The sequence below is a fragment of the Cavia porcellus genome, unplaced genomic scaffold (genome assembly GCF_034190915.1).
Source record: "Cavia porcellus strain 051 isolate PalLab524CR breed Dunkin Hartley unplaced genomic scaffold, mCavPor4.1 scaffold_20, whole genome shotgun sequence".
NCBI classification, from domain to species: Eukaryota; Metazoa; Chordata; class Mammalia; order Rodentia; family Caviidae; genus Cavia; species Cavia porcellus.
In genome coordinates this window covers 31,487,113-31,506,532 of record NW_026947503.1, presented here as the reverse complement: position 1 = coordinate 31,506,532, position 19,420 = coordinate 31,487,113, and positions in this window count along the sequence as shown.

Sequence of the window (19,420 nt, the reverse complement as noted above, 5' to 3'; positions counted from 1 at the left end):
TCTGCTAGATGGTCACCTAAGAGATGATAATAACAAAGTAGGGAGAGCTATAATTATTTTCACATAATAATAATATATTGTCAATAAAATTCATTTGTTATGCATGTACTATATGCCAAGGAATGTTCTGGACATGTTACCTAGATTGTCACCAATCCTTGTAACAGCTCTTTAAAGTCTGCAGGACAGACTTAATTTCCATAAGCAGTTTTTAAAATGGTAGAGTGGTTGTATGTGCACATGAAAACAGAGAAGAAAACCAATTAAATTATACAGAATATTATAAGACTGAAAAATGTAAATTAGCCCAATCATAGCTATCCAACCAACATGTCCACACATAAGTACTAACATAGTCATGAACTTTTTACATTTTCTTTAAAAACAAAAAAAGAATAAAAACTATGATACAGAATTTCAAAGCAAAATAATAGAAAATTAACACTGGTTAATATATTTCATATTGTTATAGTCAAAGTAATTGTTCAGATTACAAGGTACTGGCATGAAAAATTGATCAAACAATATAGACACAAACATTTCTTTTCAGTGAAATAATAGCAATTAGTAGTATAAGTATCTTAACATATTTTGTATATATATAACATTTTTCTGTCCTTCTGTTATGTTTTGTCCACTCCCAGTTTCTATTTCCTTTTGAACAGTTTCCTCCTACTTCATAATATCTATTGCAATTTTGGATCTTATTTATCCTTTCAGCTTCTTACATTCAGGATACAATATTACATTTACATAAGTGAGTGATTTACTTCACTTATGAGTTTAGTCTCAAATCATATCAATTTCCCTATTAAAAAATAAGATGATATTTTATATAATGGAGTACTACTCAGCTATAAAGGTGGGAATATTTTAAAAAATTTTTTTTATTTTAAAGACATTAAGACAAAAGAGGACATAACAAAGCAGATCAGAACAGAACAATGTAAGCAACACAGTATTTCACCACAAGACAACCAGTAATTAACAGTAAGTACCATAAGGTCCCTTTGTTTGAAATAGTTGAGCATAACTTCATTATACAATAGTATCAAACATAGCAAAATACTATAAAGACATTCAAGAGAATGAAAGTATTACAGGGCATTCAGAGCAAAATAACAGAGAAAAAACAATGGCTACTGTATTATCTCATTTTCCATAAAAAATTTTTGTTTATACTACCACACATACTAAAGTCCAGTAAGATAAAATATGATAAAACCAATGGAAACAGAAGAACAACTTCAGAGTAAGATGATATTAAATCAGCACTGGCTGTTATAATGACTTGTTTTCTTCAAAATAGCTATTCATACTATCATAGGTAACAAAATTAAATAATCCAGGATAAAATCATTCCAAGTAATGAAAGAAAACATTATAAGACTTCAAAGCAATGTAATGAGGAATCATGATTCCAATAAACTCTTATGTACTCTTACCATCTCTTACACTAGGGAGAATATACTGTGTTTATACATGTGAGTTTGATTTGTTTCACTTATGAGTATGGTCTCAAGTTGCATCTGTTTATTTATAAATATCTCAATGTGATCATTCTTTATAGCTGAGTAGTATTCCATTGTATAAAAGTACCACAACTTTTTATCCATTCCTCAGTTGATGGACACTTAGGTTGTTTCAAAGATCTGGCTATTACAAATTGTGCTGCTATAAACATGGGTGCACATATATCACTGTGGTAGGAAGTTTTCAGTTCTTCTGGGAATATGCCAAGAAGTAGAATAACTGGAACAAATGTGACTTCTAATCCCAGCTTTTGAGGAATCTCGAGACTGATCTCCGCAATGGTTGCACCAGCCTACACTCCCATCAACAGTGCAGGAGAGTTCCTTTTCCCCACAGCCTCTCCAGTATTTGTTGTTGGTAGTTTTCTTGATCCTGGCCATTATTTCAGCAGTGAGATGGAATATCAGTGTGGTTTTAATTTACATTACTCTAATGACTAATGATGACGAACATTCTTTCATGTATTTATTTGACATTTGTATTTCTTCATCTGAGAACTATGTATTCCTCTAAGATCCCCATTTTTGGATTTGCTCTTTGAATTTTGGGGGTCTGATTTTTTAAATTCTTTATATGTTTTAGACAGAAGTCCTTTGTCTGAGGGACAGTTCACTAAGATTTTTTTCCAGTTTGTGGGTTTTCTTTTCACTATGCTAGAGATTTCTTTTGACATGATATTTTAGTAAGATGTGATCCCAGTTATTGATTCTGGGAAATATTTCCCTTGTGGTTTGATTCCTGTTCATGAATTCTCTACCTACCCCTACGTCTTCAAGATTTTTACCAGTTTGTCTTCCGATAGATTTAGTGTTTCTGTTTTAATATTCAAATATTTGATCCATTTAGATTTTATTTTAGTACATGGTGATAGGCATGGTTCTAGTTTTAAGTTTTTAGCATATGGAGAGCCAGTTTTTCCAGCACCATTTATGAAAGAGACTGTTGTTTTTCCAGTGAAGATGTTTGGTACCTTTATCAAAGATATGGTGGTTGAGTGTGTTTGTAGTTGTGGTTGTATCTTCAAATGTATTCCAATGATCTTCAGATCTGGTTTTTTTTCCAGTACCATGTTGATTTTATTACAGTTGCTTCCTAATATAACTTCAAGTCAGGGATTGTGATGCATCCTGCCTTGCCTTTGCTGCTTAGAATTACCTTTGCTATTCTAGGTCTCCTCTGGTTCCAGATGAAATTTAGAAGTGATTTCTCTAGATCTATGAGGTATGTTTATGGTATGTACATTGGGATTGCCCTGAATCTGTATAACAGTTTTGGAAGAATGACCATTTTCACAATATTTAATCTTCCTATCTATGAACAAGGGCTGTCTTTCCATTTTCTGAGACTGTCTTCAATTTCTTTTTCAGGTTATTATAATTTTCCCTGTATAGATATTTTATTACTTTTATGAGATTAACTCCCAAGTATATCATTTTTTTTGGATGCTAGTATGAAGGAAGTGGCTTGTCTTATTTCTCTCTCAGTGATTTTGTTAGTGTGTAGAAATGCTATTGATTTTTGAGTACTGGTTTTTTATCCAGCTACATTGCTCAATTTATTTATTATATCTAGGAGTCTTTCAATGGAGTTTTGTGGGTCTTCTATGTAGAGTATCATGCCATCTGCAAATAATGATAATTTAATTTCCTCTTTTCTTATCTTTGTCCCTTTTATTTCTCTCTCTTACTTTATTGCTCTGGCTAGTATTTCCAGTACCATGTTGAATATGAGTGGTGATAAAGGACATTCGTGTGCCTGATTTTAAGGTAAAGGACTTCAGTTTTTGGCCATTTAATGTGATGCTGGCTGTTGGTTTGTCATAGATGGCCTTTATCATATTGAGTTAAAGACCATATATTGTAATGTTCTGTAAGATTCTTATTATTAATGAGTGTTGAACCTTATCAAAAGCTTTTTCTGCATCTATAGAAATGATCATGTGATTCTTACCTTTGGCTTTATTGATATGGTGGATTACAATTATTGATTTATGGATGTTGAACCATCCCTGCATGCCTGGGATAAATCCCACTTGGTCACGATGTATAACCCTTTTGAAGATTTGCTGCATCCTGTTTGCCAATATTTTATTGATGATTTTTGCTCCTGTGTTCATTAGGGAGATTGGCCTGTAGTTCTCTTTTTTAGTTGAGTCTTTCTGAGGTTTTGATACTAGAGTAATATTTGCTTCCACGAATGACTTAGGAAGAATTGTTTTCCTTTCAATTTCATTGAAGTGTTTGAGGAGTGTCTTCTTTGTATTTCTTGTAGAATTCCACAGTGAATCTGTCTGGGCCTGGGATCTTCTTTGTAGGCAAGGACTTAATTCCATTTTGTACATTTTGAATTTCATTAATAGAAATTGGGTTTTTCAGCAGTTTTGCATCTTCTGGACCCATCTTTGGTACTTCAAATGTTTCTAGGAATCTATCCATTGTTATAGCCTAGCTATAACCATTGCGCTTAATTTCTGTTCTGTAAGTGCCCCCTTTCTATCTATGGAGGTTAAGTTTCAATTTATTGAAAAGCCATAAAAGCCTTAGGTTTCAGTTTCCTCTAACCCCCTCCCCTACCCCTCATCCAGTTATCTGTAATAAAATGTACTGTTCTTTAAGAAATGCTTAACTTCAAGGAAATTACAGGAAGCTCTGTAAGGCCCAGATCCTACCTAACTGGGTCAAAGTTCGCAACATTCCTGTGGTTTTTGGCTTTAAAACCCAACCTTTCTAGCTGTAAGGTGCGCAGTCTCCAAATTGGCTCCCGGGGATTGCGTTGCCAAGGCCTGGCCTAAAATAAGCCTTTGCTCCCCAAATTTAAATTTCTTGCTTCCTTGGGTTTTATTCTGGGGTCTGAGCTATCACACCCATTTCTTCTGTGTTATCAAACCTATAAGAGTAGAGGTTTTTGAAATAGGTGTTGATGATCTGTATTTCCACAGAGTCTGTAGTGATTTTGCTTTTTCGTTCCTTATTGCATGAATTTGAACTATTTCTTTTTTTAGTAGGGTTGGCTAGGAGTTTATCAATTTTATTTATTCTTTCATAGAACCAGCTCTTTGATTCACTGATTTTTTCTATTGTTTTCTTAGTCTCTATTGTATTAATTTCTGCTCTGATTTTTATAATTTCCTCCCTTCTTTTGGCTTTCGCTTGACTTGCTCTTCTTTTTCTAGATGTTTGAGGTATAGCAACAGGTTGTTTATTTGTATTTATTCTGTTTTCCTCTTGTGGGAACTCAGTGTAATAAATTTTCCTCTGAGGACAGCTTTCATTGCATCCCCCAGATTCCAGTAAGTTGTATTTTTGTTTGCTTGTAGGTATTGTTTAATTTCTTCTATAATTTCCTCTGTGGCCCATGATTGCTCAAGAGTGTGTTATTCAATTTCTATGTGTTTGTGGGGTTTTTGCAGTTTCTTTTATCATTAATTTTTAGTTTCTTGGCACTATGATCTGATAACATGCACAGGATATTTTCAATTCCTTTGCATTGATTTGAATATGTTCTGTGAGCTAGTATATGGTCTATTTTAGAATATTCCTTGTGCTGCTGATGTTATTGGATGGGACACTCTGTATATGTCTACCAAGTCCATTTTTTCACAGGTGTGATTCAGTTCTGTTACTTCTCTGCTGATTTTCTGTCTGGTTGATCTGTCCCTTGATGTCAGTGGTGTGTTAGGGTCTCTTGTTATAATTGTGTTATTGTTAATTTGATTTTTGCTTTCTATTAATACTTGCTTTGTATAATTTGATGCCCTGGAATTTGGTGCGTATGTATATTTAAGATTGTTGTCTCTTCCTCTTGAAGTTTTCCCCTAACCAGTATGTAGTGACCTTGTTTATCTCTTAGGATCATTCTTGGCTTGCATTTCATCTTGTCTGCAATAGAATAGCTCCCTCCACTGTTTTTTCAGTTCCTGTTGCATGAAGTATTGTTTTCCATCCTTTGACTTTCAGTCTGTGAGTTTTGATTTGTGTTAGATGGGTTTCTTGTAGACAGCATATGGTTGGATTTTGTTTCTTGATCCATTCTCCCAGTCTGTTTCTTTTAATCAGTGAATTGAGACCATTTACATTAATAGTTATAGCTGTAATATATTGGTTTATTGTTGATATGTTATCTTTCTGTTGTTGCAGCTTTATCTTACCATCCTGGTTTAATTGTTTGCCTTGCTTAGTGGGTTTTTCCTATGTGTATCTAAACTGTCTTTCAGTATTCTTTGCAGGGTTGACTTGCTGATCAAGAAGTTCTTCAGCTGTTCTTTGTCATGGAAGTATCTTATTTCTCCATCCATTTTGAAGAACAGTTTTGCAGGGTACATTAGTCTAGTTTGAAAATCTTTTTCCTTTAGGATCTCAAATGCTTCACTCCATGTTCTTCTTGACTTCATTGTTTGTGTTGAGAAGTCTTCTGTGATTCTAATAGGTTTTCCTTTATAGGTGATTTGTCTTTTCTCTCTAACATCTTTTAATATTCTGTTCTTATGTTACATTCCTGAGATGGTGATTATTATATGTCTGGGTGTAGTTTTATTTTGGTTATGGATATTTGGGGTTCTATATGCTTCACTAATCCTAATGTCAGTTTCCCTTCTCATGTTTGGGAAATTTTCAGCTATTACTTTTGTGAATAGCCTCTTGATATAATTTGTGTTGTCCCCTTCTTTTTCATTTATCCCTATCAATTTTATGTTGTTTTTCTTTGCATCATCTTGCAGCTGTTGAATTGTTATTTCCTGATTCCTTGTTAGTTTTAAAAAGATCTCTCCTTTTCTGTTCATGAGGTTTGAAATTCTATCTTTACTTTCATTGTGGCAGTTTTGACAACATTCAATTGAATTTTTGATTTCCTGTATATCTCTTTGAATCTGTTTCATGTATTCTTTTTGTTTCTTATATTGTTCATTCAGGGATTCTATCTTTTTGGTTTTTTTTCCTCTAATTTTTTGTGTCTTCTTTAGATGTTTTCAGTATCTATTTCATTACTTTTATCATTTCTTTTTGTGTCTGGGAGATTTTTTCTAGCTTGAATCCCTTTACAGCTTCCTGGACTTGCTGCTTTATTTCAGTTGCTATTGTTTCAGGTACTTTAGGTGGATGGCATATATTTTCTTCTATTTACATGGCTCCTAGGTTTTCTTGAGTAGGGATGGAGGTTTGAAATTTCATTCTGGTCTTTCATTTTGTCACTTTCCTATATTTCCATGTTTTAAGTGTTGTTCCAAGGCTTCCCCTGGGTGTGGAAATCTTCTCTTATACCCTCAGTTCCTTGGACTGACTGAAGGTTGCTGAGCCTGGTCCAGTCAGGCCCAAAGGACCTTCCTTGCCACCTATAGTGTTCCAGAAAGCTAGGCAGGCCCCTAACCACTGTGGATCATGATCCAAAGCTCTCCTTGGGCAAAACCAATGTGCTGGAACTCACTTAACATGCTCTCAACTCCCCTGATTGAAGAAGGTTCTGGTTGTAATCTAGCTGGGCCACAAAACCTCGCAAGCCTAGTCTAGTGTGGCTGGAAGCTGAGCAAGTCCTTGAGCACTGGGAGTGATGATCTTACATTCTTTGGGGGCTCGGCATGGTGGGCAGGAGCCCACCACCACCAGTACCCTAGTTCCCTCCTTGGTGAGGATATTTTTTGACAGTTTTACTTCCCTTTATTTCTTATGTCACAAGATAGTCAATGCCATGTTGTTTTTAAACTTGTAAAACTATATCAAGCCAATAGGTAGAAATGTATTTCATTTAACCTTTACATATTTTAATGGTATACATTCTTGCATAATTATATTTCTTTTTGTGTATTATCTCTTTATATACTTCTTTTTGGTCCTGCTGTGTTCCTCTTTGTCTTCCCAGTTTGTGAAATCTCTTTACATATTACAAATGCCAGGATCTTTTTTGTTGTGTTTTTGAAAATAGTTCTTAAATTTGTTATATAGTTTTTTTTTTTAATTTTCCCAATACTTTAAACATTTTTTTTCACTCTGATATTGTGTTTTCTCCTAGTTTTGTTGATCAAAAATTGCCTATGGAGGGTATACAATAGAGTGTTTTAATGTGAATATATTGTGAAATGATTATCACAGTCAGGCTAGTTTATTTGAAACTTCTGCATATAAATTTTGTCTTTCTATGTCTAGTTTGTTACAATCATGCTAATAACTTACAGGTTTATTAATGCTGAAAACATTAGAATTTTCCTTCTTGTTAGACTCTATATTGTCTTTACCTATTCACCCATTATCAGTGTCTTTCTTTATCATAGCTACTGTGGGTAATACTGGAAGGAACATGAGTATGTAGATGTGTCTTTGAGATGGAGGTTTTTATTTCCTCTAAATATATACTAACAAGTGGAACTGCTAATGGTAGTGTCTTTTAAAATTTTTGTCAAATTTTATATTATTTTCCATAATTGCTACACCAATTATTCAAAGATTCCTTTTAGTCCATACTCTTGCTAATACTTTTTATCTTTGACTTTTTGAAAATATCTGTACTAACAAGTTGTGTAATGCTATCCCACTGTAATATTATTTTATATTTTCCTGATGCTTAGCAATATTGAATATCTTTTCATATACCTTTTAACTATTTGTATGTCTTATTTTTTAAGAAAGCCCTATTACAATTGTTTACCCATTTTTAATAGGATTGTTGGTAATATTTTTTGTGATTGAGTTATGTGAGTTTCTTAGATACTTGGGATAATAAGTTCTAATCACATATGTGGTTTAGGAACTGTACATGATGTCTCTTGGCTGTAATTCCAGCTCTTGAGAGGCTAAGGATGGAGGATTACTGTGAAATCAATGCCAAGTTGGGCTACATAGTGAGTTCAAAACCAATGTGAACTATATAGTGAGACCTTGTCTGAAAAAACAAAAACAAACAAAAAGGATGTGAAGTTTAGAAATATTTTCTTCTATGTTGTACATTGCCATTTAGTTTTGTTGATTCAAATACATAAACTACAGAAACTTCTTAGTTTGTTTATTTTTACTTTTGATTGCCTAAGCTGTGAATTAAGGAAGGGAATAAAGGAGAGGGAGGAGCAATGAAAAACAGGATAATAGATGAGGTGCATATGGTTAAAATGTATACACTGAACTCCAATATTTTGTAATATTAATAGGAACTAATGACAACAACAACAACAAAAAGAAAAGCTCCTTCCTGAGACCAGTGTTAAGAAGATTTTTGTAAACCCTTATATTTTCATGTAGGTGCTACGCTTATGCTGTAATTTATTTGCTGTTGATTTCTTGTATATGGTATAAAGAAAGTGTTAGTTTCTTTCTTTTTCTGTTTTTCCCATGTGGATATTAAGTTTTCCGAGCTCTATTTATTATCTTAATTGTGTATTCTTTGTGCCTTTATCAAAAAATAAATTAAAAGAGGCTGGGGATTTAGCTCAGAGGCATAAGCACCTGCCTTGCAAGCAGGTGGTTGTGAGTTCAATACCTGGTACTGATAAAATAAATAAATAAATAAATAAATAAATAAAAAATATATACGCATTGGTTTACTTCTGAAGTCTCTATTCTACAGTAAGTTCCTCACTTAGGAATGAATTTCATTCTAAGAGAATGTTTATAAATCAGATTTGTTCCTAAATCTGACAAAACTAGTCTTATACACCTTTGACCCAAATGTACAGTGTATGCTATTTTATACTTTCTAGCAGTCTGCTCCACATGAGCACATCTTCGCCTCTTGCTTTTAGGCATCCTGAGCTCTGATTGTACACTGTGCTGCTGTACACTATCACACGGTACAGTAAGCACACAACAGCAGGACTGTGTAAATGTCCAGCAGGCTCATGAGCTACTTCTGTGATTTGTTCTTATCCAGCAATGTTCCTAATGCGAGGTCCCTCTGTGTTTGTGGAGATTTGCAACTTGAATGTTCCTAAATCAGGGACTTACTGTATTTCATAGGTTTATGTGTCTGTTTTTAGCTGTACCATAATATTTCCATTACTATGACTTTGTAATACAGTTTGATATCAGGAAGTATGATTCCTCTAGCTTTGATAGTCTTGGTCAAGATTGTGTAGCTATTTGAGATCTTTTGTGGTTTTACATTGATTTCTATTTTATGAAAAATTCCACTGAAATTTTGGTGAGGATTACATTAAATATGCAGATAACTTTAATTATATAAACATTTTAACAAGATTCTTCTTATTCATGAGCACAATTTTTCGTATTATCTATCTTACATAATTTCTTTCATCAATAATCATCAATTCAGTGTATTGGTCTATTCTCTGGTTAAATTTATTCTTAATCTTTAATCCTTTTTGATGCTACTAAAATGGCATTGCTTTTTTTTAGGTAGACTGTTATTGGTAGACAGGGGCACTACTATTTTTGTAGGCTGACTTTTACATTCTGCATCTTTACTAATTTATTCTAACATTTTTGGTGGAGTCTTTAGTATTTTCCTTATCTAAGATCAGATCATCAGCAGATAGGGTTACTTTACCTTCTTTTCCAGTTTTGGTACTATTTTGTTTTTCTTACCTAATTACTCTGGCTAAAACTTCAAGTACTATGTTGGTAGAAGTGATGTGGATAGACATTTTCCTATATGATCTTAAAGGAAAAGTTCTTTTAATTTGTCAGTGTTGCATATAACAGCTGTGTTCGCCCTATATGAACTGCACTACATTGTTGTACATTTCTCCTATACTTTAATTTTTTTTGTATTTTTTCTTTTTATTGGTACCAGGGATCGAAGGCAGGCGCTTACGCCACTGAGCTAAATCTCCAGCCCCTCCTATACTTTAATTTATTGTGACTTTTTATCATGAAAGAATGTTGAATTTTGTAAAATTCTTCTTCAGTATTATTGACATGAACCAAATAGCTTCTATTCTTCATTTTCTTAATGTGGTATGTTATGTATACTTATTTGCATATTTTGAACAGTCCATGTATTCTATGGATAAATATCATTGGTTATTTTGTAAGAACTTTTAAATATGCTGCTGAATTTGGTTTGTTAGTATCTAGTTTAGGATTTTGTATCAATATTTACCAGGGAAATTGACTTAAATTTTCTTGTAGTGTCCTTGTTTTGCTTCACTTTATGTTAATACCAGCTTGTAAAATGAATTTAGGCATACTCCTTTCACTTTTTGTGAAAAAGATTGGCACTTGTTCTCACATGCTTGGTAGAATTTATCCAACAAGCCATCAAGTCCTAGACTTTTCTTTGATGAGAGGTGTTTTGACACTACGCCAATCTCCTTACTTGTTATTGATCAGGTCAGATTTCTAATTTTTTCATAATTTAGTCTCAGCATGTTTCTAGGAATTTGTTCAGTTCTTCTGTACATAAAATTGCTTATACTAGTCTGTTCTGATTCTTTGAATTGTTATGATAACAGAGTAAGATTTCTATTCTTTCTGATTTTGACTATTTTTTTCTGTCTTAGATGGGATAGTGAAAGGTCTGTTATTTAAATTTACTTTCCCCAAAAAAGTCTTTTAGTTTTGTTGATTTTAAAAATATTTAATCCCCTTTCTTTTATTTCTCTTAATTTCATTTCTTTTTTCTACAAATTTTTGATTGAGTTTCTTCTTTTTTCTAGTTTTTTGGAGGTTATTTAAAACATTTTTATTCTCTCTTCTTCCTCTTTCTCTTTCATCTTTTGGTGGTACAGAGCTTTGAACTCAGAGATTTGAACATACACCTCCAACTAATTTCTTACTTTTTAAAACGGAACACATTTATTGCTATTAACTTCTCTCTCAGAACTACTTTTGTTATATGTTGGAAGTTTCGGCATGTTATATTTGCATATTTCAGTATCAAAATACTTTAAAAACTCCTTCTTTTTTCTACTTTGACTTTCTGATTGGTTAAGAGAGTGTGGCTTAATTGTGACATACTGAGTTTTCCATGATTCTCTTATTATTGATTTCTAATATCATATCAACTTTAGGGAAAAATAACTTTATAGGATATCAGCCCTAAATTTGTTAAGATTTATTTTGTGGCTTAACATATCCTCAATCCTGAAGAATGTTTAATGTACACATACAAAATGTATATTCTAATATATTTGAATTAAATTCCCCATGTATTTATTGAGACCAATTTGGTCTAGGATGTAATTCTAATCTCATATTTCCCACTGCCTTCATTGTTGAAAAATAATGTGCTAAATTTTCCTACTATGAGAGTATGATACTACTTTTTCCTCTTCAGATCTGTTAGTGTTTCTCTTATAGACTGCTTCTTTGTTAGGAGAAATACATGATTATTTAATCTTATTGGTAAATTGGGCCCTTCATATTGTATAATGACAGTACAGTTTTTGACTTAAAGTCTGTTTTTCCTGATAAAATTAAAGCTACTTCCACTCTCTGTTTTCATTTTCATGGAAAATGTTTTCTCATTCATTCACTTGCTTCCTATGTGTGTCCTCCTAGATGAAATTAGCCTCTTGCAGGCAGTATATTGAGTCAAAGATTTTAAAAAACAATCTATTTAGATACTCTTTTCATTGGAAAATGGAGTCTATTTATGTTATAAGTAATTATTTGTTGGGAAAGATTTATTACTGGCATTTTGTCCATTGTTGGGGGTTGTTTTATTGATCATTTTTTTCTTATTTTGCCTTCCTTTGGGACTTACTAATTTGATATTATTTGACTCTTTTCTCTTTATTTTTCATGTATCCACATTAAATTGTCACTTTTACTACTATGAGACTTAGATAAGCATTTTCAAGGCATCTATATGAGTGCTAAAATAAGGTTTTTCCCTCATTAAAACTGTAAATATTTTAATTATAATATTCCCTATTGTTATTTTAATATATTGCATCCAACTTATCAAATAACTTCTAGGTGTTTTTATAGTAGGAATGATTTTGAGATGTTTTGTTCTTCTAATCTTCCTTTGATAGTTGCCCTTTTCCTGACATTACCCATTTTTTGTCTCATTGACTTATAATCACATTTATGATATTATAAATCCCTGCATATGTGTTTTGGACAGTTTATGAACAATTTATTCTCAGTCTAGTATTTTTGAAATTCTGCTCAGTTTATTTTCCGGAGTCAGTACTAAATTCTTTTGAAATTATTTTAGCCTTAAATGGAAATATAATCTGATCTTTACATTTTAATGTTTTTATGGCTTGCATCATGTATTTGTTTTACTAAATTAGTGTGGTCATTATATTTTATACTTCTGATTTAGTATAGAATTAGTATTTCAAATCTCTCCACTGCATCAGTTTTCATATAAAAATGGTAGGCAAGATTTTTGAAGCTGTACAGAGTTTTATTTGTCAGATTTCCAATCTAATGTTATACTGTCTTTACAAAAAGAATTTCAGCTTTTTTCAAGGTAGGAATAATTAATTCTTATTATAATGATGAAAAAATTGGAGCCACAGGAGGTTAAGTAGCTTGCCCAAGGATACACATTTCTTAAAGAACCAAGCAGTGATTTTTGTCCACTAAATACAGAAATAGCACTTTGATTGGATAAGTAGACAGAAGAGCACTTGTTTCAGAATAAGAGAGTAGATATTAATAACCATTACTTAAATCTATAAAATACATCATGTATAATTTTATTATTTTTATAAGTAATCAAAATAAATTTATAAATTCACCTCATGTTTTTCAGATAACACCTGTGTTCATTTTGTCAGTATTTTCTTCCCAGTATTCCTTTCAATATAAAGGAAGAAATTAAAGTACAAAATGATTTCAGAACTCAACTGGAGTGATGTAGAAACCTACTGGTCCAACCAGAGTAAGGTTCTAAGGATGATGATCCAAGAAAGTCCCCTTTCTGTGGTGCTGTATAACCTTTTCCTAAGAGCATCTTCCCTTAAGAATTATCTGTAATATTTCCTCATTCAAAGGAATATGACAAGTTTTTCCACAATGCGAGTCAACATATTTTGGTTGAAACTTCACCCTGTCAGAGAGTCTGCTTGGTACTATTAGAGCTTTTAAGCAAGGATGAGATAATCACAATAATTATCTTCCATTAGCAAAATGATCTGGCACCAGATTCCCTTTCCGGTTCTCAGAGCCTCCCTTCTAGGGCAGGGAGCATCTAAAATGGGCTTCCGGAACATAGCAGTGAAAAATAATCAGAAATATAAAAATGAACTAGAGAAAAGGTGAATCAGTCAAGGAATCATGAGGAGTCAAGGACCCATGATCAGAACAACCTGAACATTTGGGTTAATATAATTTAGGTTGTCTTTCACTGGATTCACTGTAAAGAGCTTTCCAATTAGTATGCCTGTGTATAACACAAATAAAGCACGAAACATTTCAATTTAGTACCAATTCAGTATTTATCCTTTTAATTCATTCTCCATTAAGGGCAGTGAATAAGGCTTATGAAACACTGATTGCTTTAATTTAAGGTTTAATGCAAATCCAGAGGATCTCTATTTCTGTGGGGTATTAAAAATTCACAAACCACCAGCTAGATCTTTTCCATATGTGGTTGAGATCCACTTAGAAATTGAATTCAAAATTTTTTTTATATTTGTTGACACTTTATTCACATTTCTATCAGAACAACAATCATAATCATTAGTATCATCAGATTTATCATTATTTTCTACTGTATTTCCCATGTAAGGTTGTGTGTGTTATTTGAGGACCTTGCAAAGAAACTCAGAGTTCAGGCTTGTTCCTAAAGTGTTTAAAACAGAAAAGATACATAATCACATTGACAAAGCTGCTGTCAGTATATGCAGAGTTTGCCTCCCTAAAATAGTCATCTAGAGCATTAACACACTTCAAGAATGTTAAGAAAATGAGTGCTTTAAGTTTAATATCCTTATCAGACTGTGCACTCTATGAACGTGGTGACTATGTCTATTTTGTTCACAATATACACAGTACAAAATGCCATATCTAGCATTTAGTTGGGGTTCCATAACTCTTCACAGAAATAAAAGTTGAGGCTCAGAGTTAAATAGAGAGTCTAGCTCTACTAGTTGAGATTAATGTAGTAAGACCTAAACATCAGTGAACATTGATGTCACTCATGGATCTTTACAAAATATTCTTGTCTGGCTCTCCCTCCTAGTTATTCAGATTTAATTCATAACAGGTATAATTTTGTAAACTGATATTTTAAACATTCCTTCAGTGATTTTTAATGTTCAACAAGTTTTAGAAGCTATCATTTGGGTACAATTAAAATAATCCAACTGTGTGCCAAAAATGCAGTCCCAATTTATAAGTTTGTTAAGCAATCAATCAAGTTTACAAACATTTTCTTAGCATCTGTGGCATTCTACCTGCCTTTGAAGAATATAGAGAATGTAAAATGTGACTCTTGGAGTTTGTTGTTGATCTGGAAGACAGGTGAAATCCTTAAAAATGATGCAATTTGAATAATAAGGGACAACGTAAAATATGGCAGAATGTAATTTCTACGTGCCTTGTAATGAGACAACAAATAGTTAAGGACTTAGAGAAGGAGAGTTCTTTCTTTCTGAAGCTGTGAGGGAAGATTTCACAGAGAAAATGAACTTTTAAACTATGTCTTGAACAAAGCGTATACAATAAAAATATCTTCTAGAATAGAGAAAAGCATCCCAAGAAGTGATATGAGTTTAGAAATGGTAATTTTGCAACATCACTAGACAAGTAATTAGAATTCCATTATTTATAGTTTATTAAGGCTATTGGAGGTTTTTCACTTTATCAGTGTCAATGGTCACCAAAATAGTGTCTTTTATAGGGTCAGACTACTTAATTGATTTCTATTATTTGGGCCTACACTGGAAATTCTTAGTTAATTTCTTAGTAGAACAGTGAAAAAATTGTAAAAATGAAGTATAAAGTACATTTCTAGCAGAGGTAAAGGTGTGAACATTCAATGAATAGTTGTAATGAAATCAGGAACCATGGGAACAGCCATTGCTAATGGATAATATGGGGATCCAATAGAAATAGCTTAATAACTGAAGCTTTACCTTATGCCCTCTGCCTTTCCAGATGGCCATTAGCTGTCAGGCAAAATTTAACCCATGGGTCAATGTGGCTTAATTATTGCCTTTGTTAAAGTCTTGATGACTTGCTATTTATTTTTAATAAGCTTGTCATTCATTGTTTCTTAGTTAAATGTCAAGATGGGGAGGGGGAGGGAAAACTTGCCTTGTTTCTCTCTGCTGTCATTACTGTCAGCCAGACATCATTGGAACCCTGTTTCTTGTCCACTGCTTTTGACAATCTGCTCTTGATGCAAGAGAGAAAATACATCTGGGGTGGGGGAGGACAATAGTAATTCCAGTAGTTTAAAAATCCTAGCACCGTAAAGAATGAATAGAAAAGAATTAGAAAAATGAAGTCAGGACTATTCCTAGGGTCTGCTAATTTAAGCAATTGCTTTTAGGAGGCTCTAAAATTATAAACAGATGGAAAGAAAGAGGTAGAAGAATTAATTGGCACTAAAAAAGACCCATTATTTACATAAAGTTCAGTAAAAATCTTCTGTTATTCTCCCTGTAAATGAGCAGGTGGGTCTTTTTTCATCTTGCATTTCACTCTTCACATAGGCCAGGGATGATGAGCATTTTAGACTTTTCAATAACTCGAGTTTTAGAGTTCTCAAAGCTATCACTTTGTAGCTGCGGTATGGTTGCCATAGGTTTACAGCAACTGGCTCAAGCAGTCTTTTCTAGGTGGTATTATTTTTGTTGTTTTATATTTATGAGTGTCATTAGCATTCATTCTACCATGGTAGGTAGAATGTGGCGTGAAGGGAACACGATGGGTGTTGGGGTTCTGAGACATATTTCCAGTCTTTACTCACATTTCAGGATGAGCTAAGTTGGGACTTAATATTTCAGTTTAGCAGCATTATCAAATTTTTTGTAAAAAGGACCCTAGAATAAAATATTTACTCTTTGTGAACTTCATATGGTCTCCTATATGTAGTCTTTTCGTTTCAGTTGTTGTTTATTTTTCTTTACAGGTCTTTAGGAAATACAACACAAAATTCTTTTTAGTTTGTGAGCTGTGCTAAACACGTCCTATGCTTCCATTAAGGTACATGATTTCTGTGCAGGGACACGTGCATTTAATTTGCAGTATTCTGCAAGTCTGTTGTGGAGTAAAAGAATAAGAGGTGTCAACAGGTGCATAACAACTTCTCTTTGTTCTGTGCACTGCTCATCTCCTTTCTTTCACATACAGAAACAGAAAGAGTTCCTTTGTGAGTTTTGTTGGGGAAAAAACAAGAAAGAATTTTCTCCTTTCAGTGTTTCAGTTCTTTTTATGCTGCTTGGAACTTCAGTCAATTCCACATGGGATAAAGATAAAAACAGCTAACATTTACGGAGTGATTCCGTGTTCCTGTCTTGTTCTAAGCACTGTAATATCACTGCTTTTTCTCCTCTCAAGTCCCATAAAGAATTTTATTATTCTCATTTGACACATGTGGAAGCTGAGATGCAAAGTTATTAAAGTGCTTACCTAGGTCATGGACATTACGAATGGCAGGACTTACTTGAATTGTGTTCATTTTAATTTTTTAAATTTATGTTAAGTGAAATAACACATATAACAAATACTTCCTGATTTCTCTTATGAGAAACACAAAGAACAAAATACAATAGAAGAGCTATAAATACAAAATAGGGAGAAGTTCAAATAAATTCCATAAATTTACTTGAAATTGAATCCATGTAGTCAGCCACGTTTCACACTTTTAGTTACTAGACTCTCTTGTTACCTATGTCACATTTATGTATTTATATCTATTATATGTATGTATGCTTAGTGCATAAATATGTATATTTAACTGACATACAGTGATTGTACATATTTATGGAATTTAGTGTGAATTTTATTTTTAAATTTATTCATTGATTTATTCAACAAAAAAGTGGTGTGCAGTTAGTACTATAATGTTTTTCAATTGTACGATAAGAATAATTAGTAGCTGGGGATTTAACTCAGAGACATAAGTGCCTGCCTGGCAAGCGCAAGGTTGTGAATTAGATCCCCAGTACCAAAAAAAGAAAAAGTATATCACTTCAGATATGTATCATTTCTTTGTATTGGGAAGCCTTCAGAATTCCCTCTACTGTTTTAAAATATTTAATTAGTTATTGTCTGTGCCGTAGACCATTAGAAGTTATTCTTCCTGTGCAACTACGTCCTTGTACACGTTAATCTTCCTTTCTTCATTCCCTTACTCCATGTTCTTCCCTTTTTCTTTAGATAAATATCTAATCAAATTATTTATCTTTTTCAAACTTTATTTATTAGTACATGCTTATGATACACAATGACTACTTTCACCGTATGTGGCCCACATACACGACGCATCTTAATTACTTTTTCATGTCTTTTTTCCCTCCCTACCTTGCCCCTTCCCTTCACCTCCTGGTTCCGTTCTCATTTGCAGTAGATCTGTCTTCCTGTTCTGTTTTATTTCACTTTTGTTTTACTCTGTATGTATACTTTGGATTTCTCAGATAAGAGAAATTATATGGTTTTTAAAGTTGTGTGTCTAATTTATCTCACTGTGTTTTCGAGGTGCATCAATTTTCCTGCATAGTTCAAATTCATCTTCCTTTATAAGAGAAAAGTATTCCATTGTGTATATGTACCATATTTTCTTTATCCAGGTGTTTGTTGGTGAACATATAAACTGCTTTAATTTTAAATTAGATTAATTTTGCTTTTGAGTGATTTGAATTCCCTATGTATTCTGGGTATTATCCTCTTGTAAGATGAATAGTTTGCAAATATTTTCTCCCATTCTGTGCATTGTCTTTTCATTTGATTTATTGTTCCCTTTTCTGTGAAAAGTTTTATTTTTATTCAGTGTTATTCTACTTGTTTATTTTTAGCTTTGTTCTTATACTTTTGTAGTCATATCTATAAACATATTTGACTAGCCCAAGGTCCTCAATAATTTTTCATATATTTTCTTATAATATTTTATAGATTCGATTTTACCTTTAAGTATTTACTTCATTTTGCATTGATTTTGGCATACAGCGAGGGACAGAGGTCTAGTTCTTTCTTCTGCATTTAGACATTCAGTGTTCTGAGTGCCATTTTTTGAAGAGATTGTTCTTTTTCTAATGTACTTCCTTTACAAAAAGATCAGTTGACTGAAAATATGTGGATTTATTCATGGGTTCTGTAGTCTGCTTCACTGGTCTAGTTGTTTATTTTTTGTGTCAGTACTGTGCTATCACGTGCTGTTATTTTTGTGGTGTATATTTAGATATTATGATGCTTCCAGGCTCGTTCTTTTTATTCAGGATTTCTAGTTATTTGGGGTGTTTTGTGATTCCACAAAAAGTTTTGTAACATGTTTCTGCTTTTGAAAAGAATATAACTAGTATTTTGATGAGAATTGTATTGAATATGTAGATTGCTTTGCGTAGCATGAAAATTCTATCAATATGCATTCTGTCCTTGAATGTGAGACTTTATGCATTTTCAGTTCTTTTTAAAAAGTGTTTTATAGTTTTTATCATAGAGATCATTCACTTCCTTACATTAGTGTATTCTTAGTCACTTTATTTTTGTAGCTATTATGAATAGGATTGCTTTTATTTCCTCATAAATCATAATGTAAAAATTCTGAGCTGTGCATGTTGATTTCGTATCTTGTAACTTTACTGAGTTTAATGAGTAGTAGCAGCTTTCTTTTGTTGCATCTTTAAATTCTTCTATGGACAAAATTACATCATCTATAAATTGGGACAATTTGACCCCCTTTTGAATTAAATGCCATTTATCTCTTTTATTTGTTTTACTATTCTGCCTAAAACTAATACTATATTGACTAAGAGTGATGAAAAATGTGCTTTGTTTTGTTCTTTATCTTAAGTGATTTTAGCTTTTCCTTATTCTGTATG